Source organism: Oryctolagus cuniculus, chromosome 6 (assembly GCF_051225735.1).
Source record: "Oryctolagus cuniculus isolate XC-2025 breed Fujian yellow rabbit chromosome 6, ASM5122573v1, whole genome shotgun sequence".
Lineage (NCBI taxonomy): Eukaryota > Metazoa > Chordata > Mammalia > Lagomorpha > Leporidae > Oryctolagus > Oryctolagus cuniculus.
The window spans coordinates 130,141,076-130,167,571 of record NC_142872.1 but is presented as its reverse complement, the minus strand read 5'-3'; the positions used below and the strand labels follow the sequence as shown (position 1 = coordinate 130,167,571).

General features: G+C 43.9%; 1 protein-coding gene across 9 annotated transcripts in view; it reads left to right on the top strand.

The window, feature by feature from the left end:
* Positions 1-26,496, top strand: part of DPYS (dihydropyrimidinase) — a 111,753-nt gene that overhangs the window by 46,112 nt on the left and 39,145 nt on the right. The gene's annotated exons all lie outside the window — the stretch shown is intronic.

The window sequence follows — 26,496 nt, the reverse complement described above, 5'->3', positions numbered from 1 at the left end:
CAGTGTGTGAATTAGCAGGAAACCTGAATCAAGAATGGAGCCAGGACTTAAACCCAGGTATTCTGATATGAGATGGGGTTTAACTGTTACACCAAACACCCGCCCTTCTCTGACTTTATTTTTGATGACCTTGACAGTTTGAAGAGTATTGGCCTGAAATTTTGTAGAATATCCCTATATGATGACTTCTTCAATGATTTTCTCATAGTTAGCCTCGGGTTTTGGGGTTTGGGAGAAAAGGACCAAGAACCAAAGTTCCATTTTGATCACATCATGTGAAGGTACACGCAGTGAACCTGACTCATCACCTGGTTGAGTTAGCATTTGTCAGATTTCTCTACCCCCCCCCAAGTATCTTCCCCCTTTCCATATTGTACTTTTTGGAAGGAAGTCACTATGCATATCACATACTTAATGTGTGGGAATTATACTCTAGTTTATATTTTAATTAATTCTATATGACCCAGGCCTAGCCCAGTTCAACATATGAAGTATTTTTGTTGAGTGGGCAAGTGAGAAGGATGATGCAATGTTACTTGCAATGCTGGTGTCCCATGTCAGAGTGCCAATTTGAGTCCCACCTACTCTGCTTCCAATCCTGCTCCCTGCTGATGCACCTGGGAAAGCAGCCCAAGTGCTTGTGTCCTGCTCTTCCACATGGGAGACCCAGATGGACTTTTGGGCTCCTGGCTTTTGCCTGGCCACATGGGGGAGTGATAATCAGTAGACATTAGCTCTCTCTTGGTCTCTCTCTCCCTCTCTGTCGCTCTGCCTTTCAAATAAATGAAATCTTTAAAAATGGCATAAAGGAAAATCAAAAATATTTTCTTAGACAACAGTTATGATGAAAGAAAAAGTAAGAATAGCATTTCCTCACTTCATCCTTCAGCTCATTGCATGAGATCAATAAATAACTGTTGGAAGAAGGCATGAGTCAAGACAAATACAAGTAGAAAGGACAAATACAAGTAGAAAGGATTTTCCAAGGACGGGAGAAAGAACTGTTCCAATAGTCATATTTTCTGTAAGTATCCCCTTCATTTGTGAGTCAGGCAACAGTGCATTTGTTAAGTAGAACTCTTAGAGAAATGAATTGCCTTCATGTGCTCCTTCATTCACACTTTGCACAGGAGTGCCTTGGGGACTCAGGCTGTGTAAGAGCCAGGAGGGTCTAGTGGAAAGAGAGGAAATACAAAGTCAACATCCTTCATCTAAGAAAGGACATGTTAAGAACTCGAGGGCGGGGGGGGTGGGGGGACAGAGGAGTGACCGAGCTGAGTTCTGGCTCTACTTCTGATGCAGCTTCCTGTTAATGTGCACCCTGTAGGCTCAAGTACTTAGGTCATTGCCACCCACTGTAGGAGACTCAGCTGGAGTTCCAGACTCCTGGCTTTGGCTTGGGTCAGCCCTGCTGTTGTGGGAATTTGATGAGTGACCCAGCAGATGGAAAATCTCTCTGTCTCTGCCTTTTAAAATTTTTAAAAATGAAAACAGAAAAATAATGATAAGAGGATACCACACAGGAGAAAGAAACAAGTTGCCATTGAAGCTCAAAGAATAAAGGTCACTCATGTGTTGGTGCCATCATTGGCATAAACTCACATGACAGAGTAAAGTATGTGTGATATCTAGCCCCAAGAGTGATGAATAAGCAGGGAAGTGAGACAAACTCATTGGCATTGATGGGAAGGAAGGCCTGGGTCAAAGTGTTTAAGGCCAGGGATTTTGTAAGAGAGGTAGGTTCAGGAAGGGAGAAGAAAGGTGAGAATGTCATGAATTATCTCCAGACTTAATTTTGATTATTACAGACATGGAATTTTAAATGAAGCTCATCTTGTGGAAAAGCATTATTTAATCATAAATAGATGTATCTATAGGATTTTTTTCCTTGCAAAAAATCCCCTCCTTTTATTTTACCTACCTGATTTTGATATTGTCTGCAACCTAGATAATGTGCAATCTTTCTGTCTCACCACATCAGTAGATGTTGATCAAAATTTTCCAATGAAATTTCCTAAAATGGCTTTAGTAAAAAACCAACATCCAGTTGACTTAAATCAGGCAGATTGTATTGCATCCAGTATCCTCAAGAGGGCACCCACAGCCCACACTGAGTTCAGCAGCTCCAATTAGGCCAGGAGAGCCGCTGGTTATGCAACAACAAGCAGGCCTCTGGAGAGTAGATGCATTTGCTAATGATATTTGGCTTCATGGTACATAGATGTTTTCATTTTGAAATTCTTGTTACTTATTAATGGCATGTGGGAATATGCTTGCCACAAAGTCTGTACCCTTAAAAATGGACAGCATTTTGGTTACTGAGAGAGATCAGTGGGTGGGGTAGGGAAAGCAGGGCAGCTTCTCTCTCCCTCTCTCCCTCTCCCTCTACCTCTCCCTCCCTCTCTTTCCCTCTCTCCCTCTCCCTCTCTCCCTCTCTCCCTCTCTCTCCCTCTCTCCCTCTCTCCCTCTCTCTCCCTCTCTTCCTCTCTCCCTCTCTCCCTCTCTCCCTCTCTCTCCCTCTCTCCCTCTCTCCCTCTCTCTCCCTCTCTCCCTCTCCCTCTCCCTCCCTCTCCCTCCCTCTCCCTCCCTCTCCCTCCCTCCTTCTCTCCCTCTGACTCCACATTAGACCTGAGATGAGGGATGGTGAGAGAGCTGGGAGTGGGTGATGGGAGGGAAGGCTTAGATGGACGTCCTGATGGAAGATCACCAAAAACGTCACCAGCCTGGAAAAAGTTCCTGCAGAAATCAGCTGCAGTAGCTCTTCTTGTGTCATTGCACAACAGAAAAACAACCGCATAACATGCAAAGAGGACATGAACCGTTTTTGGAAGTACGTCTGCTGAATTCAGCTTGACGGCTCACTGAGCCAGCGTCAATCGCTTGTGACAGAGTTATACATCCTAACACTTCACTACCTGGGTCAAAGCTTCGAATCTGAGGACATAGTCCCTACTCAAATGTTTGACCCATTTTTTGTAGAATATTTTGGTATTTAGGGAGAAGAAACCAGGAGCACGATTTTCATGTGGCATCAGGACAGGGTCTACATTGTATTGTGTGATCAGCACAGAGATCAAATTGACCAACTTGTTAAAAATCTTATTACAGAGAATGGCATGTAAGTTACTTGCAAGCCTGTAGCTGCAGCAGTAACTCATGTCCGGGCAATTTAAGACCATCTTCTGAGCTTCGGCTCCTCGGTATTCATTAAATCGCACTTAGTTACTATGGCAACTGTCCCTTTCCCGTATTTATGAGCTCCAGGCTATCTCACAGAATCTCCAGCTCACAAACACACAGCCAACACGTTGTGTGCACTGGGACATTTAATGAAGACTTCTAGCTGGACTGTGCTCTGCAGAGCAGGCAGATTTGCCTTACTGTTATTTTAGTTTATTATTTTTAATTCAATTATAACAGGCTTTGACCTTGACTACACTCTTACTGAAGGCATTGTGCTGTCTTTCCTGCTTAATTTCCTTCCCTTTCTCATGGAAGACAGAGACAGGAGTTTAACTTTCTGTTCATCCTGTCATGATTCTGTGGAGAATCATGATGTACAGCTTGTGAATGCTCCCCTCTGGATTGCAGAGGGGCTGTGTGTGTAAAATAAAGCTGGGGAAGCGTGACCTTCATGCTTAGGGAGTGGAGATTGTAGGGTTGGGAAAGAGAAGAATGAGAACAAAGGTGTGCATTGGCACCTAGTGATGATGGTGGCTTACGAGAATGATGACTGTTCCATGGAGGCCACCAGGCATTTTCCCTTGAGATTGCATGTTGTACATCGTCTGGCTAACTCATACACACTACGGTTCTCCTTCCCTGAGAAGACGCATGCACACATATGCACACTCATAGTGGCACAGCAGCCTGCAGGTCTGCTTATACATCTGTCAGCCTGACCACTCTCCTTTTCATGCCTGTGTCTAAGAGTGTTTAGAACTAACTCCTCTCCCTGTCCCCTAGCAGAGAGACATCCCAGGGTACAAGGTGTGGCATGAGGGGTGGGTGACACAGGTCCTAGGCTAGGGACAAGAGTAGAATGAAGAATAAGGTGTGTCCTGTGGGAGTTCCTAGGGTGCCATGGCTTAGGGCCTGCTGCTCACTGTGGTCCAGGTACTGCTCCCCTCACTTTCAGTGACCACAGACTTATACAGTAATTATGACAATTTTCTAGCAGATGACAGCAAAATGTTTCGAGAGATTAATGCCTTTTGCTAATCCACCCTAAATCGAACTCGCCATCTGGGCTGTTGGGGGAGCAGGACCACAGTATAAAGAAAAGCCTGTTGGACTAAATTCCTACTAATAGGAATTGGGTGACCTTGGAGATGCTATTTATTTTTTTCTGAATTTCAACGTCTTTGTGAAAAGGGCATGATGATATCTATTCCACAGTATCCTTGTAGCTGTTTAAGACAGTGTACATATGGTACTTGACACCTGAGGGGCATTCAGTAGCCCTTGGCACACAGTAGGTGGTCAGTTAGCACATAGATAGTAGTCGGTGATCACCAGAAATACTGGTCAGTTTTTGGAATGAGTGCGAGCCATGGCCAACCATGGCTATGATTTCAAAATCAAAATATAGGGGCCAGTGTTGTGGCGCAGTAGGTTGAGCTGTTGCCTGAGAAGTCTGCTTTCTGTGTGAGCACCAGTTTGAGTCCCGGCTGTTCCGCATCTGATCCAGCTCCCTACTGGTACACCTAGAAAAGCAGCAGAGGATGGTCCAAGTGTTTGGGCCCCTGCCACCTATGTGGGAGATCACAATGGAGTCCCAGGCTCCTGGTTTCGGCCTGGCCCAACCCCAGATGTTGCTGCCATTTGGGGAGTGAATCAATAGGAAGAAGATCTCTCTCTTTCTGTCTTTCTCTCTCCCTCTTTCTGTTATTCTGCCTTTCAAGTAAATAACAAATAAATCTTCAATTAAAAACAATAAAAAATAAAATCAAAATATGACAATTTAATTCAGGCAAGACCAAAAGATACTAGAATTATATTTTATATAAAAACTCCATCTCCTATGTATTCTGTACACCTCCATTTAAAAAATTGGTTAAGTTGAGGTACTTTGATGGATTCTTTGGCTATAACAGCCTGGTTCAATCAGAATTCTTAAATGTCCCCAGAGTTGACACCTTTATAAAAATCATTTGCTGTGAAACTGTTCAAACAAACCACCCAAGATTCACTTGTGTCCTTCAGAAGACATTTGCTTTAAAAAAAACTTGGACTACACACATAAAAAAGCCATCTCTGCTAATAATATGTGGGTAACATTTTAACCACGACTTCTTTCAAGTTGCTTATTTAAACATGTTCTTATGCAACTGAACCTTTCAAATGAACTAGAAAGGATTTCTGGGGACTTGACTACTAATAGCTGTTGGGTTTTTTTTCCTGCAAATTATGAAAGAGAGAAACTAAGAAATGAATCACAGTAGCCCATTCTATCATTGATCATTTGCCTTTGCCAGAATAAGCAAGTTTATTTTCAGCATCAGGATTGGGCAAAATAAGTGCCAAAGGGAGGTTGTACGACAGGCAGAGGCTTTCCCAGCCAAGCACGCACTTTATTTTCCTTCCCACCTGACATATATTGTACGCTCTTCTGTCTTTGAGATTTGCCTGTCTTATTTAGAGCTGCATCCTTAGGTTTCAGAACAGGTTCATATAAGAGCTCAATAGTTAAATGAGTGAATGATTCAGATACAAATAACACTGGGGCAGTGAACAAATACATGATTTCAAAATATTTGCTGGACTTTACCTGCTCTTGGAATTAGTTTGAAAGTCACATTTTATATTTTTCCCTTGATTTAAAAAAGAAGGAATTCCTGCACTTATCTTCTTGCACAAAGCAATACAAGTTGGTGTCACCAGACCTGTCCATTTACATGATGTATGTCAGATTGGATCCTTTTGGGGGGATCAAACGACTGGTTTTTGGTCTCAGACTCATCCCTAACTCTGGCTCATTATCTTAGAAACATGAGCCCTTTGTTATGGATGGGATGCAAGACAGGTGAAAATGGATCAAAGGAAGTTTAACATTAGTACCTGAAAAGAATTTCAGGGTGGTTATATTTTTAACACACAATGAAGAACAATGGCTTCCTACAAAGACCACTGGAGAAAGAATCAGTTAAAACACACAGTGAGGGCCGGGCATTTAGCATAGCTGTTACAATGTCAGTTGGGTCACTCACATCCCAAATAAGAGAACCTGGGTGCTAGTCCTCTCTGCTTCTGCTTCCAGCTTCCTGCTAAAGTTCACCTTATCCGATGGGGTTGATGACTCCGCTGCTTGGGTCTCTGACAGGTAGAGGTGATGGCTCAAGTACTTAAGTCCCTGCCACACGCATGGGTCACTCAGATTGAGTTTCTAGCTCCCAGCCTTATCCTGGCCCAGTCCCAGTGTTGTGGACATTTGGGTAGTGACCTAGTAGCTTGGAGATTTCTGTATCTATTTATCTCTCTGATAATGTCTTTTCCAATGACCCAAACAAGACACCAAAAAATTTGAGCTACTTTTTTCCTTGCCCCAAAGCAGAATTTCTTCTGGGAGCAAGCTCTGATATTTCATATAATAGATTTGTGTAACAGGATCTCAAAAATTATTGGATAATTGAAATTAAAACATGAAAATATACAATTTATTTCTCAACATAAGCTCCATCATGTTCATTACACTTATTTAAACCATGATAGCAGTCATTTAGTCCATCCCTAAATGGTTGAGAGTACTAGGGTTTTAACTATGTCAATAAAGAAAAATGGGTGCCTTTTAAAGATTTTTAAAAATATTTATTTGAAAGGCAGAGTTAGAGTTAGAAGAGATAGAGAGAGGTCTTCCATCTGTTAGTTCACTTCAAGTGTGGTCCCTGGACCATCACCATTAACATCATGTGGGAATTTGTAAGAAATATAGATGCACAGGCCCAGCTGAGAGCTGCAGCCTCAGAAACCCTAGAGCTAGAGTCCACCGAGCCCTGCAGGGGAGTCTGAGGCGCACTCGGGTTTGAGTCCTGAAGTCACAGAAGACTTACACACTAGCAAAACCCATTTAACTCTCCCAGACACTTAACTCCCATACCCTTGCTTGAGTACTGCTGGTTTAGTGCACTTAATTCCCGACCAAACAGTCCAGTTCTTCCTGGGATAGCTGTAGTCATTAAGAACTCTTCATTTGATTGCATCCAGACTTATCTCCTTCCAGCTCCTAGCATGTTTGGCCCTGAAGCTATGCAGAATATATCTACACTCACATATGATCATCCATTCATCCACTCAGACATCTGAAGACAGCTCCTGGCCCCTTTAAGTCCCCCCCACAACCCCTACCTCCATGACCCCAAAAACTCCTCTGCTCACTTTTCTCTTGATACACAGTTGTCCATGTCCTACAAGTGTGTGACTCTGAAACTGGACACAGTTCTGCCTATGATACCATCAGTTTTATAACTAACTGCAAAGCTTCATTTCCTTTATTTTACTAGGTTCTACCTTATGAAAATACTATTTACATAGGTCAAAAACAGGGAAGCGTGGGAACTTGCATGAAGTTCTAATGCCAAATTTACTCAGTTGCTGGAAAATTTACATGGGGTCTTCTCTGTTGTTTCTGTTGAGATGATTAGGATTCAAGGACATGCTGCTTTTCCCATTACACTTGTAAGTGTTGGAGTAAGTAGTAATTTACAATGCCCATAGGTTTTCTAAATGCAATATTTTATAAATCAAAGGGTACAAGGAATCATACAGCTAATGCCTGTGCATTGATCTCCCCAGACCTACCCTCAGTACCTTAGGTCTGGTGTTTATTGCCCCCACCCTATATATGTGCATTCCAAGGCAGACACACACACACACACACACACACACAATTTTTTAGCTTTATATGAATTGCACTGCATGTATCATGCACCTTTCTTGATACTAGGCTTGTGAGACTTATCTATGTTGAAATAAGTGGATTTGTCAGGTTCATCTTTCCTGTTGTATTCTATTTTGTGACTATGCCATCATTGACTTTATATTCTTTTCCTGGTGAACATTTAGATTGCCTTTGAATTTTCACTATTTCAGATCCCATACATCTTTTCCTCTCAGGCTTCCATCTAGACTTTGGTTTGTTTTACATGAAATGCTGTCCCATTTCTCCCAGCAGAAACACATAAAATTGCTTAAGTTTTGTAACTAAATGCAGAACCGCCCATCTGTCTTATTACATTTTATCTCCTCCTACATTCATTTACTCAGTTCTTGAAAACCATGCATCAGGGCTCTGCCACATGGTACCGACAGAGAAAGTGGCTGGAAAGTGCTAGACCCAATCCCGTTGTTTACCCAGGAAGCAGAGGTAGGCTTGGTAGAGAGCAGTGGTTTCTGCTTTGTGCTGCGGTCATTGCTTATTGGTTTATGACTCTGACTTTCGAGGCACCGACTCTCACTACCCCTCCTCTGAAGATTATCTGATCACATAGACAAAATGAGAGCCACAGAAACAAAGCTGTAGGCCCAGCAACTATGATGGGAGTGGGCCTGGTGCTGGGAAGTGGATGAGGAAAGAAGAGGAGCCAATGCAGGTTCAGAATCCCTCACTGTCCCCTGAGATGACACAGCCAAATATTCACCATCAGACTTGAGTCTGTACCTGGTTTTGTAACTACCCACCTAATCCTTGAAAGAGTGGCACCCACCCAAGATGCATGCATGCAGATACCTGGTTGCTGTTCGTCAGGGCCTCTGATTACAGCCACACATGATTCGCACAAACACAGGGGCCCTTGGTTTCCGGCTCTCCTCATAGGTGAGCTGAGATTCGTGAGCCTGAGGTCAGTGCTTCCTCGCTGTGCTCTGGGGCCACAGATTGCTCGCTCTTTCCAAGGGTACAAGTGTGCACTTGCCCGGCACGGAATGTGGGTCCCTGCCACTCAGCCAGTGCTCCAGGACCTCAGGGCTGAGCCCGTCCGGGGGGCTGTGGGGCAGTGGACGTTTTTGCCCAGAAAGATCTCATGTGCCTGCAGAACACCTGCTCCTCACCCCCCGAGGAGAGGGGCCTGTGCAAACCAGAGAGCGCGCGCCTAGGAAGGAAACCCAGGGTACTTCCTGGTTATTTTGCAGCTGCGGCTGGAATCACATTAAACTTTTGCCTAATTTCCTTTGTCTAGCTTGATTTCTCTTTGGCTGGGAGGTAAATGGATCAATACTGTTTTTTATGCCGAGATTATGTTGCCTGAAGGAAATCTTCCTTCAGTTCACTGTGCCTGCCTGCAGTCTTGTGCTTGGGGCTACGTGCTGTCGGCAATGAACAGCCTCCCCGGCATGCACACCAGGGTTGCCGTCTGCACGGAGCCCATCTGGAGGGGTCAGCCAGGCTGCACCTCTCCAGGGCGTCGTGCATGTGTTCCTCTGGCCGTCTCCTAATGTACACATTGATGGGTTTATTGTCGTGCCTTCATTTCTGTGAAGCCCTCTTCTCCCACCCCTTTTTCTTCACAGTGGTTTCTTTACCTTTCCGTTATCTTTTCTTCCTGTCGGCCCCCTGCCTCCCCCCAGCACCCTGCCTAGGATTCTGCTCTTTTCTTCTCACCAAGAGAGGGAAATATGTGCTTTCAGTCCTATTCTCCTGCCAGGCATTTCAGGAAAGCTAAGCTTCTGTAGGCAGAATAATGAGAAGGCAATTTACACACAAGAGGAAAAATTGGAGCATTTATCTGTGTGGGAGCATTGCTGAATTCCTCACCTGGTAGGGGGAGAAAGATGGTATTGATCAGTTGTCTGTAAACATGTATTTATTGCACGCTTACTGTGTGTAAGAAATAGCTGAGTTCCGTGGGGAACATTAACGTCAGGTGTAATGCCTGAAGCCCTAGGGGGCTTGGTTGGGCAAACAAGACGCAAACACGGGAAAGGATAAAATAACTTTTGGAAGGGAAAAATATTAACAGTTTAGCACACCCAGTACAGGAGGCGAGAAAGGTCTCCTGGGCTTGACCCCTTGACAAGTGACTGGCCCAGGTGACTGTCCTGACTCGAGGTCCTCTGTAGAGACGTTGAGGACTGCTGTGGGATTGGGGCAGGCTCTGCGCTACCTGAATCCTTGGGAGTAGCTCTGGGAGACAGGGGTCAGGAAGACCAGCCATGTGGAAAAGTCAGGGCTTGTTGAGGAGAAATGGGAAGGCTGTATTCTGGGGAAATGATACTTGAGAGGTCTAATGGTTAGGATGCCCATGTCCCATGTCACAGGACCTGGGTTCCATTCCCAGCTCTGGCTCCTGACTCTGGCTTTCTGCTAATGCACACCCTAAGAGGCGCAAGTGATGGTCTTAGTAGTTGGATCCCTGCCATTCGTGTGGGAAACCTGGACTGAATTCCTGGCTACCGGCTTTGGCCAGGCCTAGCCTTGCATCTACTATTGCAGACATAGGGGGAGTGAACCAGTAGATAGGAGCTCTCCTGCTTTCTGTTTGTGTGCTTCTCTCTCTCTCTCACTGTGTGTGTGTGTGTGTGTGTGTGTGCCTCTCAAATTAAAAAATAAAAGACACTGGAGAGCAGAAGGGTCAGGAAGACAGAGCTGAAGATAAGATTAGGCCTGGCTGGACCACCAGGGGCCTCAAATGTTAAGTGTGGAAGCTTTTCTGTGAGGCAGCAGAAGCTGTTGAATGGTCTCCGTGAGTGAGGATCTGAGTTGATCTATGCTTCTCAACCTTGACACGGCACAGTAGAAAATGGCGTTATTTGTAGAGCACATGGCAGTAAAGAGAGAGGAGTTGGAGACTGTGAGGAGGGTATAGTGTCACGCACTTGCCCTGGTTTGCCTGGGACTCTTCCGGTGTTAGCACTGAAGGTCCCATATCCTGGAAACTCTCTCAGGTTCAACCTCCATGGTGTCTCTTTTTCATTCTGTTTGTTGTTAGATGCCTTTGATGAAAGTGACTTGTTTAGGAGCTCTGCCCACATTTGGAGTCTGAGTTTCTGTCTTGCATCTGGGCTCATCACTGGAGAAATCTGATTAAATATTTAGTTGATAGTGATGAGTGTGTGGAATGGACTGAAGTCAGGGAGAATGGTCAGGAGGCTATTATTAGAGTCTGGCTTGATGGCTAAGGACTCAGACATGATGATGACCTGGAAAATGGAAAAAAAAAAAAAAAAGGAATTGCTTTAAGGGATATTTCCCCAGGAAGGAATATCCACCTTATCAACTTGGTAAAAGATTACAAATGGAGTGGGAAAAGAGGAATCAGACATCACCTCAAAACTACTGCAGCTTTGTTCATTTAAGATGCAAGCATGTGTTAAGTGCCACCTGGATACAATGCATTTTATTCAAAGCTGAGTGAAAAATGGCATAACCCTAAAGGAACTTAGTATCAAACTGGACAGATAAGAAATGGCCCAAATACCTCAATTAGCTTTCATATGTAAAAGACCCAGGTATTAGATGAGGGTTGAGGGGCATGGCATTTACAGCCAAGCCAAGCAGTTAGATTCAAGTCCTGGCTATGCAGTGTATACTAGCTGTGTGTCCTTGGGACAGTTACTCCCCTCTCTGAGGCTCCCTTTCCCCCTTTGTGAGATGTAGATATGATGATAATGGTACTGACTTCTAGGAGTTATAAAGAGGAGATAATACCTTGAGTACTGTGCAGTGTTAGGGAAGGTGAATACCATCATTATCATCATTATGTAGCAGATGATACAGCACTAAAGGTATACAAATTAGCAGAGAGAAGCAAAGTCGTGACTTTGATAAAACGGGAACCCAAAGGTAAAGAGCTTAGAACATCTACAATAGTCCCAGAATTCAGTTTGTTTTGTCAAGCCTATTTTCATCCATTTTGTCATTGTAGTTTTATACAGACTCTCCCCTGCACATTTAGTTTGTAATTGGCATATTGGCGAGGTACAATTGTTCCAGGATTTCAGTAGAATGCCCCTTGGACATTACATTCCACTGGGCCATTAAACACTTTTGAATGATCCAAATATATTTTAAAAATCTTTGATTCCAAGGTGCTTTGCCTGACAGCACAGAACTGTGGCCTCAGGGGAAGACTTCAGATAATTTTTTGTGTGAGGTCCTTCATCTAGATTTCATAGTGATGGGTAACTTGTGCAGTTTATAATGTTCTTTTTGCTCTTTTTAAAACCTGACTTCTGATTATTTCCATTGGTTGGATTACTAAGAACAGAATTAATATATCAAAGGATGCAATCTTTTGATATAACACAGTCTCCTTTTTCCTTGATTTTTGCTACAGTGCAGGTAAAAATTATTACCTTTCAGCTATAAATTGCATATATTGAACACTAAGGAAGTTGAACATTTCATGTTTGTTAGTCATTGGGTATTCTTTTTCTTATGGAGAAATACCTTTTCATGCCCTTGGTTCATTTTTCTTTTGGTAACATATTATTTGCATCTTTATTTAAGTGATCTGCCACATTTTTTGCAAACTCCCCAAGGTTCTTTTGAACAATAAATGCTGTAGTTAAATGAAAGCGTTTGGCAAAAACTGTAGAGCACCACTTGCCTGTTACTATTATTAAAATGTTGGGTTTGATCATTAAGGTATGTTAGGATCATTTGAGTAACAAAAAGGTCTGTAGAAATTCAGAAGTAGTATGCCTGGGGTGTGAGCTCCATGGAGTAGGAATCTTCATCTGTGTAAGTCACTCCTCATCCCCAGCACATAGGACAGTGCCTGGCTTGTAATAGGCAATCAACAGGTGCATGTTAAAGCTTTTTATTTTTATTTGAGAGGTAGAGTTACAGGCAGAGAAAGAGAGCGACAGAAACATCTTCCATTCACTCCCCAGATGGACCTAATGGCTGGAGCTGGGCTGATCCAAAGCCAGGAGCCAGGAGCTTCCTTCAGGTCTACTACATGGTTACAGGGGTCCAAGGAACTGGGCCATCTTCCACTGCTTTCCCAGGCCATAGGCAGAGCTGGATCGGAAGAAAAGCAGCCAGGCCACAAACTGGTACTCACATGGGATGCCAGCACCACAGGCGGAAGCTTAGCCTACTAAGTCACAGCACTGTTCTTCAACAGTGCATGTTAAATGAATGAGTACATGAAAATCTATAGATAGATGGGACTTTCTACACCCTTCCACCCCAATGACTCCATTTCACTTTTTTTTCCCCCTGAAGCCAGAAGGGAATGTGATATATATAGTAGGTGGGCCAGAGTTGTGAAATAATGTCCTTAAAATTCTGGATGTAGGAAACCCATTTCTTAGAACCTACTTTCTTTATGGGAACTTTATAAGCCTAATTAGTAAGTCTGCCTCATTTATTTATGTGAGAAACCGGAGACAAGAAAAGCTTAGTAATGCAAGAATGGCTTTCAGCAATGTGGCAAAAGACTCGGTTTTTAATTTACCAGCATTTTAAATGCCTGAATATGTGGCAAACATACTACTTACTGTCCCATGCCTCAGTTACTGTGAGTTCGTTCGTTCATTTGTTCCTTCCTTCCTTCCTTCCTTTCTCTCTCTCTCTCTCTCTCTGTCTTTCTTTCTTTCATGCCTATGAGAACAAATTATATGCAAGGCCTAAAACAAAACATGACCATATGTCTTACAATTGATTCAGTCCTTGGTAGTCTATTTTTGGGGAACTTTTTTACATAGCAACTTATGCTGATGAGTATAATTTCCTGTGTAGCCCTAAAACCAACTCCCAGGTGCCTGGCACCATCTTCTTCTCTAAAGTTTTCTGTTTTGTTTTTATTCCTAATTAGTCTACCTCCCATTATGTTTTCCTTTCGAGGTACATGGTATCTCCGGGAGAATACGGGATTTGGGATGGGCATTTAGAGTTTGGGGTACAGGGACTCTGATTTACAGTCTCGGTGACTTGCTCGGCTTCTCTGAACCTCGATTTCTTCATTTATAAACTATGGATTTTAAAAAAACATTCACAGGGCTCCAACGAAGGTGAATTAAGTTGATGCATGACAAGCTGCTAGTATAGCGTTCAATATATAACAATGCAGTAACGAAGCTGCACTGGGATGCTTTTATTTATCATCATCATGTTCATGATAGGTGACCTTGGCCACAGCTTATAATCACTGAGATGCAATTAGCAAATCTAAGAAAAACAACTGAAAATGTCAAAGGTGAGGAAGGAGAGATCCCTGCAAGAAATTATTCCAGGAGTAACTCATCCCAGCCTAGCAGCATTCAATCAGAAAAGCAGGACCACGTGGATGTGTGTGCATGCATGTATGTCCACATACATGTGCATATGTACACACATGTATGCGCACAGACACATTGATCTCTGTCACCTGACCTCCCACAGGTGTGGGGGCTGGAATCCCTGTAGCAGTGCTATCTTCAAGGCTGACGCTGGAGCTAGAAGCCCAGGGGACACTGGGAAGGGAAGAAGGAGGTGAAGTGGGCAGGATAAGGACCAGGTGGAACCACAACACGGGCTGGAGCCCCCCACGGGGCTAAAGGAAGCTGTACTGTTCTGGTTGCTTCTGCTCTTGGTGCTGTGCTATGATGTCTGCCTGTGGTCATGGAGCAAACGCACACCACGCCCGGCCCAGGAGGCAGAGCAGCCCAAGGTGTGGCAGAGCAACCCGGTGGCTGGAGGGTGGCAGGCCTGACCGCCACCCCACTCTGAGAGCAGTCAGCAGATACCGTGTGCTACAAAATGCCTGCTGCTTTCCTTCCACCCTCCACCTCTGAGCAGTGGGTATGGTTATCAGTGCAGTACGCACTTTAGTGTTGAAGACAGTGAGGTTAGGTTTAGAGGCATTCAGTTGTTTGCTGGAAAGGGCAGAGATGGGATTCAGTGCGGGCCTGGCCTAGACTCTTACTAAACACAGCAAAGCTTACAGCCTCTCGAAAGGGCAGGCAAGGAACAGGTGCCTATGGCACAGGGTCAAGGCTAATCTCTGGAGCCAGACCTCCTGGCTGTGTGATCTTCCAGGTACAGACATGAATGAGCATAATCCGCTATCAAAGGCTGCTCTGTCGAGTCCTGTTCATCTACATGAGTTCTTGACAGCAGTGTCCGGCGTTCCAGGCAGCCTGTGAACACGGCTGGTACTGGCCAGCTTGCTGGGGTCTGCACGTCTCTGGTGTCTTGCCGTGGTCCATTGCACCTCACGCCCTCCTGCACGCTGCGCCGTCCCTGCCCCATCCCTGTACTGAGGAGTTTGCCGCAGGCGCGCTCGGCGGTGAAGCTGAGTCAGTTTCTCAGGCTGCGGTTCAGCTTTTCAGCAGCAGCACCTTGGGCTCAGCCCCGAGCCTGCTCCAGGCAGACGGAGGTGACGTTGCAGCGACCGCATCTGCCCCCAGCACCTCTCAGACACAAGTGCCTTTTGGCTTGGGCCACGCTGGGACTTTATTGCTAATTGGCACTCGGAGGCTGTGCTTGCAGCTCTGACAGAGCCTCCAGAGTGCTCTATTTTAGGTGGTCGATGAAACGCTGGAGTGTGCGGCTCCCGAACGGGATGACTAGCTGTCACCGAGTCCGCGTGCGGGTGGAAAGCAGATGATTACTCTCCCCATTCCAAGGGTTCTGGTCATCTTTGCAGTTAGGGAAGAGGGTAGTGAGCAGGGGATGGCCCGCGATGGTGGGCTGGAGAGGGCGTGGCAGCCTGGCATTTACGCACGGGACAACGCAGGGCAGGTTACGGGAGCTCTGTTGGTCTCCATTCCTCAAGGATTGTTGAGAGAGCAAATGGGGGCAACGCCACGGAAGCACTCAGAATACAGCAGGCGCTGGAGTTTGTGGGGATGGTCATTGGTGTTCTACTCCTACAACTTTTAGGACATGTTTTGACATTTGTGTTCTTTATTTTTTTTGTTTGTTTTATTTTTCTTTATCTCTCCTTCTTTTCTCTCTCCTTTTCTGTCCTTGCCCACCATTTTCTTCTTTATTTTGTGCCTCACTTGCCAAGTTTTAGGTCTTCTTATTACTCCCTCAAGGGAGTTGTGGGTAGGGTTGTTGCCTCCTTTTGTTTCATTTTGTTTTGCCACTGGAGACACTTAGATCTGGCAAAAGCGAACGCTTTTTGTAAAGGGCCAGAGAGTACCTTTTTTAGGCTTTGTGGATGTCTCTGTGCTACTGCTCAACTCTGCCACTGTCGCTCAAAAGCAGCCATGGCTAACACCTGAATGAGTAACTACGACTATGTTCCAATAAAACTTTATCTGCAAAGCCGGTTGTGGGCCACAGTTTGCCAACCCCTGGGTCAGAGAGTTGGAGGCTATAGGCTCCTGTCATAGTACAGTTCAGTTCCTGTCAGGCATCTTTTTTTTTTTTTTTAAGATTTATTAATTTATTTATTTGAAAGTCAGAGTTTCGCAGAGAGAGAGAGAGAGAGAGGTCTTCCATCCGCTGGTTCACCCTCCAATTGGCGACAATGGCCAGAGCTGCGCTGATCCGAAGACAGGAGCCAGGAGCTTCTTCCAGGTCTCCTACTTGTGTGCACAGGCCCAAGCACTTGGGCCATCTTCTACTGCTTTCCCAGGCCATAGCGGAGAGCTGGATCAGAAGAGGAGCAGCCGGGACTAGAACCGGCACCCATATGGGATGCTGGCACTGCAGGCGGCAGCTTTACCTGCTACGCCACAGCACCAGCCCCCATGACAGGCAGCTTGACATCAAGTTCACACCAGCACACTGAGGAAGACTTTGGGGTCTCAGTGGCTCTTGGTCCCTACTTTGGACACTGAGTCAAGATGTGACTGGGAAAGGTTACTTTGTGGTTCACAATTGAATACCATTGGAATTTAAAAGAATTTTGAACAGGCTCCATTTTGACAGCTGGATCATAAGAGGCTTCATCAATCCAAAACTGACTGCTGGTTTTGGAGCAGTCAGCATTAAGTGAAGCTTCCTGCCATGGCAGAAATATACCAGCATAGTGCTGACACCATGCATGCTGCCTCGTTATTGACTGCTTGTCTCAGGCCGCTTCCAAAAGAGCTGGTGGATCCTAACCTGAGGTGAAGATGAGCTGCTTGTCATCATTAAGAGGAAGCCTCAAAACCTAGTTTTGCATGTGCTTATTGTATCCTAGGTACTTGAACTACCTTCAGCTCAGTTTTCTCATCCATAAAATGGGATAGTAATAATATTGATATCCTATGCTTCCTGTGAAGGTTAAATAAGACAATCCTTTTAATACCTAACCCAGAGAAAGAGTGTAAGTACTTGTTATGAGAAGAAGATGGTTTTTGGCCACTGTGGAGTTTCTGACTGGCCCTTCAGTTGTGACTTGAGAATGGGAACATGCAGCATTATGTTTGCCTTGTCACCTTCTCAGGAGTGTGGGAGACCAGGTCTTCATTGCTAGGACTGCAGACTAAGAAGTCTCCTCTGACTTTTACAGGGTTATCTCTGTTCCTCTTTGTGGATTTTGCACAATTTAGCATCCTGGATGGCGTGGTTGTCTGGCCTGCGCATAGTCTTCTCGTCTCCCTTTCACTAACGTACCTTACTCAAGAAGTTATTTTCCAGTGTCAAACTACATCTCATCTGCCAGCATTTCTGCTTACGAACTCTTTTTATTCCCTTCGGTAGAGGTAGAAGGAAACTAGGTCATCATCTTCCCTTCAAAAAAAGAGCAAAGCTTAGAAGCCCTCAGACAGTTCTGTTATCCAACCTCTCTGTTCCACTCTGCTGGTGGAGAGCCCGCCTATCTTCTCTTCATATTCAGCCATTCCTTTTCTTCCAAAAATATAGTTAGAACTGAATGTGATAATAAGCACCTGGCCTGTTCTGCACTTTGGAAGGAATTTTGTGTGGATTTTGCCCAATGTAGTCCTACATAGAAAACTGACATCTTTTGGTCCTCAAGTTGTGCCACAGTCTGTCAAGCAATGTCATCTTGCCAAAAGAAAGTCAGCTCCCCAGGAAGAGTGACAGTAAAATGATAAGACCTAGTCTGCACACTCTGCAGTATGACAGGCCACTAGGCTTCCACAAGTTAATTATCATACTTTCCTATAAACACACAGCTCTTTAATATTCCTAGTACATACATCCTATTACTTGTATCACGCTAGCTTGGCTAATTTTCTTTCAGTTCCTATTACTTCAAGACATTAAATTATTTTTAGTTCCTCACTTTCTGAAAACTAGTGTATAGAGCAAACAATATTTATGTTAAGTAGTGATCCAGAAATTTGCTAATTACTTATTTTCAGATGAGCAAATATGTATATAGAATGCCTTCCATTTGCTCAGTGCTGTGTGAGGTGTGCAGGGGGGGTGAAGGACAAAGCGCCTACACCCAAGGTCAGTTTTCTAGTGTCTAAATCCAATTTATCTGACCATGACCTACGGCACACAGCTCCAAGGACAAAATAGCAGGGATACCTGATCAGTTGATTCCTTTAAGTCAATGTTTGGGCAGTATTTTTATAAACCTGCATTAAACATTTTGTCATCCATTGAGCAGCACTACAGTTCCAAGTTATTGTCCAATTTAGATTTAATAACATGGCCAAAGCAATTCCCATTTTCTCTTCTGTGGGAGGCGGGAGTAGAAGTCTGAACAGAGGCTGGAAGATTGATGGGTGCAGTAAGCAGCAACTTTGCTTAATAATGACAATGTACTTGAAGTAGCACCATTTAGCATTGCCAGAGATGTGGCTGCTTTGCTCCCCATTTATATAACTTGTCACGTCCAAGAAATTGACAGAAGAGGTAGTTTGAAATAGACAGTTGGAACACATGTCAAAAAATATCTTCTCTCATGATCACATTGAAAATGGCTGGTCAATTTCAGCTCAAGAACTCTTTAATGGTATCCTAAATGCTTTGCTGCCAAACAGAAAACAAACTAAGAAACATTAGAAACTGTGGAACACACTGCTTCTCATTTGTTTCCTGGTGAATGATGTTGACATTGACCAGATGCTTTCCAGGTGGTTTTCCAGAAAGCATTTAAGGGGCAGGGTTATCTAATGGTAAAGAGCCCAACCTCTGAAGCCAGAGGCCCAAGTTCACCCCATAACTCAGGGTTTCATAACATGGGCCAAGTTATTCATCTTTTCTGTGCCTCATCATCCTCTGTCACATGGGAATAATAAAAAGATTCAAAAGATTTAACCATTAACCAGCACTGTTTCATGTTGAATATGCAGGCATCATGTAACATAATAGAGAGAAACAAGATATATTTTCCAAGATGCCACTAATAACCTTGACATAATTCTATTAACTTTTTCTTGGTTCTCATAGCAACCTGGTAAAAATCCATCTGTGTCAAGGACAAAGTAACTATGTTGGAGAGAATACACTAAAATACCAGAGAAAGTCATGTCTCTGGGAATCGGGAAGATCTGAATTGCTCTAAAGAATTCTCTTCTTCTCTACAAAATTCCCTCTGAATGCACATGGCCAGTGTGCAGTCTCCTGCAGGCTTTGCTTTGGTAATTTTCTCATCTAGAAGCACAGTGGCTCGTTGGTAGAAAACTATTTGCAAAAGGGGCAGAATGTTTTCCTGCAGCTGTGATGTGAGTGGTATCCAAGTTATTGACTAAGTCAGAAAATAGCTCTGTGTTATCTTCTGAGCTTCAGCCTGGGAGCTGTATATACTGGAAGTGACACTCAGTAAGGCCACCTTGACACCCTCTGCAGGGAGACGTGCCTGTTTGATACAGACTCCGATTGAGCTTGACAAAGAGCAACTTTTCCCCGGGGCAGGGTGACCAGGAGAACACACTTCCTGTGAATCTGCTAATGAAGAGTCAACAGCCCTGGCCTCCAGCCCCAGCCCTGGATGGAAAGCCTTTAATCATCCTGGATCCTTCCTGTCTGGGGCAGCCACCATCCTGGCTGTCTGCTCAGTAATGAGAGAAAGTTTCTCCCAGAAAAGCCATTTTCTTGAGCTGATTTGCATATTGCTACAGTTGAAAAATGTTTGATAATGATTCTCACCTGCTTTTGAATGGAATGAGGGCATTGACCCGTGTTTGCATTTGTTCTGCAAGAAAATTTGGTTGAAAATAGCCTTTTGGTTCTGTGTTTTTGAACTCTGCCTCAGAGATATCCCTGGGCTCTTCATTAACGTCTCTATCAGCCAGAGTTGAATGGTAAACCAGAGTAACCAACTTGTGCTCACTTCAGTACCAACTCCATGGGAAGGCCATGGGGAGTTCAGAGACCAAAGGCGCAATCACTGCTCCGGCTTCCAAAGAACAGAGCCTAGAGCAGTCTCGGGCACTTGTAACAGGAATTAGTCCATGTCCAGGGATGTGACTTTTGGACATGTTCAATTCTTTTTGACCCTCTGCCAAAAATCCTAACTCCTGAGAGAGTGCAATTGTACACCTCTTGATTAGGGAAGCAGAGGATACCATGCCTAACAGTCTTGCCAGTTTATCAAGTCTTGCCAGAGTATCTACAATGGGGAGAACATTTCTTAAAGCAAACTTGAAATATCAGAAAGACACCAGAAAGAGGGTAAATAGATGCCTAAGGACCAAACAACAGCTTTTGCTACCCTGCGTGTCTCAGGATGGGATGGAATGTCACTTAGGAGCTGAAGTATGCTGCAAAGATACATAGCCATTGCCCAGTGATCTGTACTGATGCACTACTCCTTTGGTTAAATCTCCCTGTAAGGTGTCGGGCGTGCAACAAATCTTCCCAGGCAGACGAATCAATTAATGCACAGGCTTTTATTGGGGTTCCGCTCCCGGGCGAGGTTCCCCGGCCCCAACAGAGCAACAGAGCAGGGGCCCGGGAAGTCACGCGTCAGAGATTGGGAGAGCTCCTTTTATAGATTCAGGGCATGGGGGTTAAAGGTTGAGGCAGGTCTGATCTTCATTGGTTGACCTTTAGGCACCCGCGGGGACCTTGACAAGGACTTTCTTCCCCGGAAGTAGGCCTCTCCATTCCCGGAAGTGTAGGCCTTCCCTCCTTGCAGATCCCAAAGCTACCACTCCCTTTTTGTCAGAGCCTGGGCATGCAAGCTCTTGCTTTCTTCCAAAATGGTCTCCCAGGGTTCAAAGCACTGTCTGCTTACCAGATGACAAGAGGCCCCCAGGTGGCTCTCAGGGAAGGCTATGAGCCTGACTTTGGGCTTTACATCTGGACCTGGACTGTATCAGAGAGGCTTCTTGAGCCACTTATGAAAGCCTATGAGATATTTCATTATAATGACAAAAAAAAGGGGGGGGGGCACAGGGAGAGTTTTGAGAAGGATGAGTCTGTTCCTGGCTGCTCTGTTTGTATGACGTTGACCCTAGAAGGAAGTCAAGAGAACATGCTAACTGCTCACCCCTGTCCCGGGCCTCTTATAGGGACAATGCCATGGAGGGGATAGTCAGCTGCTTAGTATCTATATTTCATTCAACAAAGGCCCAAAATGTGTACTTTCGAGATTATTATAAAAAATTAAGAGTGGACAAAGAATTTCTGGTGGCAGGGGTGGGATGATGGGGTCCAGGCTGAGAGGTTACACAGCTAGGACCAATGTCCCAGGCAAGATAACTGGGCAGTAAACAGCTATGATGCTGCCTGTCCACATAGACACCCTGGACTACTGCTAGAACCTCTGTCATAGCTGGCCCTCAACACAGGATTTACCCATCTCCACCCGCATCGACATGTTTTCCTGTAGCATCTGCTTCTGCTTCCCAAGTCACCAGCTTGCCATGCAAAGTCTGATGCTTAGACACCAATTTAGAGGAGCCCAGATCATATGCCAAGGTCCAGCTACAAAGGAAGTTGGGAAGACATGTTCTTGACTTCGTCCTTGGCAAGAATTCCCAAGAGGAAGTCCGTTCAATGCAATAACAGCTGTCCTTGAAAAAGCATGTGACTTTGAATTTATATGCATTCCGTTAATGGGCCGCATCACTCATACTGTACTATGAATGAATAGACTGTAAATAATGCTTTGTAATTTTATGTTTCAAAATATCTCTTAACTAAATATTGAAAATGGGCCACAATTTTTTTAACCTTCTTATGTCAGGGTTACAAATAGGAGGGTACTTCAAAATGTTCATGGCAAAATGGAATTCAAAGATAATGTGCATTTTCCATGAACCTTTTGAAAATCCCTTATAGAACAGTATTTTTGGAAGATTTATTTATTTGAAAGACAGAGATACAGAGAGAAGGAGAGATAGATCTCCCATCCACTGGTTCACTCCTCAAAAGGTTGCAAAGATAGGAGCTGAGCCAGGCTAAAGGCAGCAGCCAGGAGCCAAAAAATTCATCCAGTTCTCCCATGTGAATTCAGGGGCCCAAGGACTTAGGCCATTTTGTGTTACTTTCCCAAGCATGTTAGCAGGAAGCCGGATCAGAAGTGGAATAGCCAGGATTTGAACTGGTGCTCATATGGGATGCTGGCATTGCAGGTGGCAGCTTACTCTGCTGCACCACAATGCTGACCCCATTCTCTGTCTTAAAATGCACATCCATTAAGAAGGAGCCTTGTGAAGAGATCCTGACAGTAATGCAGGCACTGCAAAACAACGGAAGAAAAGCTCCCTCCGTGTCAGCCTGGGTCATTGTCTGGCCTGCCAGGGATCAGGATCTCTGAGCAGAGTTTTAGGGAAAGGAGGGAGCAGAGGTGAGCAGGCTTTCAAGGTGAAAAGAACTGGGAAGTGAGAAAGCACCTAAGAGGTGGAGAATTAGGCATTGGCTGGAAGGAGAAAGTTGGCTGATGAATAACACCCTGTCAGATACCTTCCAATGTGAAAGTGGGAGCACATTCTTTTTGCTGCTGGTGATAATGCCTAGAATTTACATTTTGTGTTAATTTGACTTCATTTACATAACACCTTATTCTAAAGAATCTCTTAGATGTTGCCTAATTGTCCTCTTTCCCTTCCTCACCCCAAGGCTGAGAAAGTCAAAGTAATGACCTGTATGTGGCATGAGGCAGAGAAATGTGATTTGGTATTTTACTGTCAACCTCATTTTAAGTTTATCAATAGTAGAAGTAGTGTAACAAGAACGCTGAAGGTACATGGACTCTCCCGTAGTCATTTTTCCCTAGATCACGAAAAACTGTCTTTTCCTTTTGTTTGTGTCCACATGTATATGTGTTTTCCATGTAGACATTGTGAACACACTCTCTATAAACTGTTTTTCCACTTAATGTTACATCATTATTGGGGTTTTTGCTTCTAGGTTATTCTTTTTTAAAAAAAATTTATAGGGACTGGCATTGTAGTATAGCAGATTAAGTTGTCACTTGCAACAACAGTATTTCATAACAGAGTGCCACTGATTGCTCCACTTCCAGTTCAGCTCCCTGTCACCCATCTGGGGCACAAGATGGCGTCCCTGGCTCCTGGTTTAAGTCTGGCCCAGCCTCAGCCATTACAGCCATTTGAAGAGTGAACTAGCAGATGAGATCTCTCTCTCCACCACCCCCACCCCACTCCATCCCTCTGACTTTCAATTAAATTAATAAATCCTTAAAAAACTTTTTTTTTCTTTTTATTTGAAAAATGGAGGGGAATCTGGAGACAGAGAAAGATCTATTCATTGACACACTCCTCAAATGCCTGCAACAGCCAGGGTTGCACCAGACTGAAGCCAGGATCCCAAACTCGATCTGGGTCTCCCATGTGGATGACAGGGACTCAAGTACTTGAACTATAACCTGCTGCCTCCAAGGGCATGCATTAACAGGAAGCTGGAACCAGAAGCAGAGCAAGGACTCAAACCCAAGCACTCTGTAAAAGGGGTACAGGGATTCCAAACTTTCTTAACTTCTATGCCAAATACCCACCTCTGTAGAGTTCTTTATTCCAGCCTTTTGTAAATGCCTTCCATTGAATAGTCATTAGAATATTGTCATGCTTCAGTTTTCAATAATTTAGGCAACATTGTAATTACAATCTCTGAGTATAAAGCTTATTTCTTCTCTTAGATTCTGTTCCTAATAGCTTCGGTAACTCTTAGAATTTCCCTTTTCCTCCTACCATTCTTACACTTCAAATAAAATTTCCACATGAATTTTTAAATTCACATTAGAGAAGCAATCTCATAAAATGTTTGCTTGAATGTTTATCATAGTTAGGTTCATGATTGTCAAAAACCGGAAATAGTACAAATGCCCTTTAGGGGATAAATGGATGACACACTGTGGTACATTCACATAGTGGAAAACTACTCAGCAACAAACAAGAACAAACTGTTGATATACAAGGCAACTTGGATGAACCTCAAAGGAATCATGCAGAGTGAAAGAACACAGTCTCCTTGTTCCATTTGTGTGATATTCTTGAAAGGGGAAAACTACAGTGAAGGAGAACAGATCAGTGGTTGCCCAGAAGTAAGAAATGGGGGTATGGTATGACTACAAAGGAAGAATATGAGAATTTTTAAAATGTCTAAATTATTTTTTTATTTACTTGAGAGAGAGAGAGAGAGAGGGAGACAGAGAGCGAGCAAGTTCCCACTCACTGGTTTACTCCCCAGGTGGCCACAGAGGCTGCAGCTAGGATTGAACCAAAACTGAGAGCCAGGAACTCAACCTGTATTGCCCATGTGAATGTCAGGCACCCAATTACTTGAGCCATCACCTCTGCTTCCCAGGGTCTGCTTTAGCAGGAAGCTGGAGTCATAAGCTGGAGCCAGGAATCAAACCCAAGCACAGCAGTGTGGGACACAGGCGTCATAACTGCTAGACTGACACTGGCTCCCTGTGTGTGAGTTTGGGGAGCTGATGGAACTGCTGTATGTCCTACTTGTTGCAATGGTGACACTAATCTGTATATATGTCAAAATTCATAGAACTGTATACAAAAAGGTCATTTTATTGTGAATTTTAAAAAAAATATGAAAAGATCTCCGTTTTATCCAACTGGTCATTTGTCTTTTGACTATTTAATGCCTGTAAAATACTGTCTACCTGGGAAATGTTATAAAGATGGAATAAAATGCTATAAATTGTCTTGTCTCTTGGCATACTGGAGCTCCTCCTTTTCTTTTCCCTGGTGGGCATTTCTCAGTGGGAACAGATCTTTTTTATTTTTATTATGTCTGTGCTTTTTAAAAATACCTATGTGGTTGTTGGGGACCAGACTGGAGCAACTGAGGGCTTCAAGCAGGAAAGTGCCATGATCTGATTTTCCTTTTTGAAGTATTGTTTAAGCAGCTTTGTTGAGGGTGTAGAAGGGTAAAAGCGGGAACAGAAACACCAGGAATAGGTCTTTGATTGTCCAGATGAGAGGTGACAGTGCTGTGGCTATGGGTGAGAGCAGCCGAGAGGGAGAGGAGTGGGCAGGTTTGGGACTCATTTGGGGAGAGAAAGAGTCCGTGAGCTTGATGATGGTTTGAGGGGTGAGGAAGGGTAGATGGTGGCGTCATTTACAGAGATGAGACACCCAGGGAGGAGAAAACTGGAGTGAGTGAGTTGTAGCAGGAGTTGCAAGTCAAGCCTTCCGTGTGAGGCACAGAAACAAAAGAGGCAACTGGATACAAGAGTCTGGAACCAAGGACCAGACCAGTGTTTCCTTGTCCACTTTTAGGACTGTATCACACAACAGCTCTTCCAGACTGGGGTTCGAGGTGCTCTGAGTTGTTTTACTTTGGGGTAGTAGAATACTTCTATTTAATCCTTTCCTGAGAGGAATTGTAGAACCTTCCACCAGAATGCAAGTCATGCTCATATTATTCACAGACACTAGATTTTCTTTTCTATTTAATGTGATTTAAGGATAGGGGGCACCCAGCATTTCTAAATATCCATTGCCAGAAGTTATCAACCACATTAAGTAGGATAGAATACTATTAATAAGCCATTGAGATAAAGCTATCCCACTATAGGTGTCTATCCACTAGAAATTAAATCAGTATGTCAAAGAGATATCTTTGCTCCTGTGTTCATTGTAGCATTATTCACAATAACCAAGATACAGAATCAGTCTAAATGACTCTCAGTGGATGAATGGGGGCGGGGGAAATGTGGCACATACATACAGTAGAATACTACTGAGCCTTAAAAGAGAAGGAAATCCTGTCATTTATGATACTATAGATGAATCTGGAGGACATTATGTTAGATTAAGTAATCCAGGTACAGAAAGACAAATACCTAATGATCTTGTGAAACCTAAAAAAAAAAAGAACTCATTGAAGTAGAGAGTAGAATGGTAGTGACTGGGGCTGAGGTAGGTGGGCACATTGGGGAGATGTTGGTTAAAAGATAAAAAATTACAGTTATATAAGAATAGATCCAGGAAGCAAGAGTTCTGTATGATATGAATATTTAAGTTTATAATATATTGCATTCTTTAAAATGCTGAGAGTGGATAGAAAGTGTTCCCACTGAAAAAATGAAACGATAACTGCGTGAGAGAATGCAGGTGTCAATTAGCAAGAATTAGTCATTCCACAATGCATTTGTGCTTCAGAATATCTTATTAGATACAATAAATGCATCAAATTGGATCTTTCCAGGAAAAAACAAATACAAATAAGTTGATGATTATGTAAGTACATGGCATAGGGTATAGTTAGTAAGAGATTGTATTATT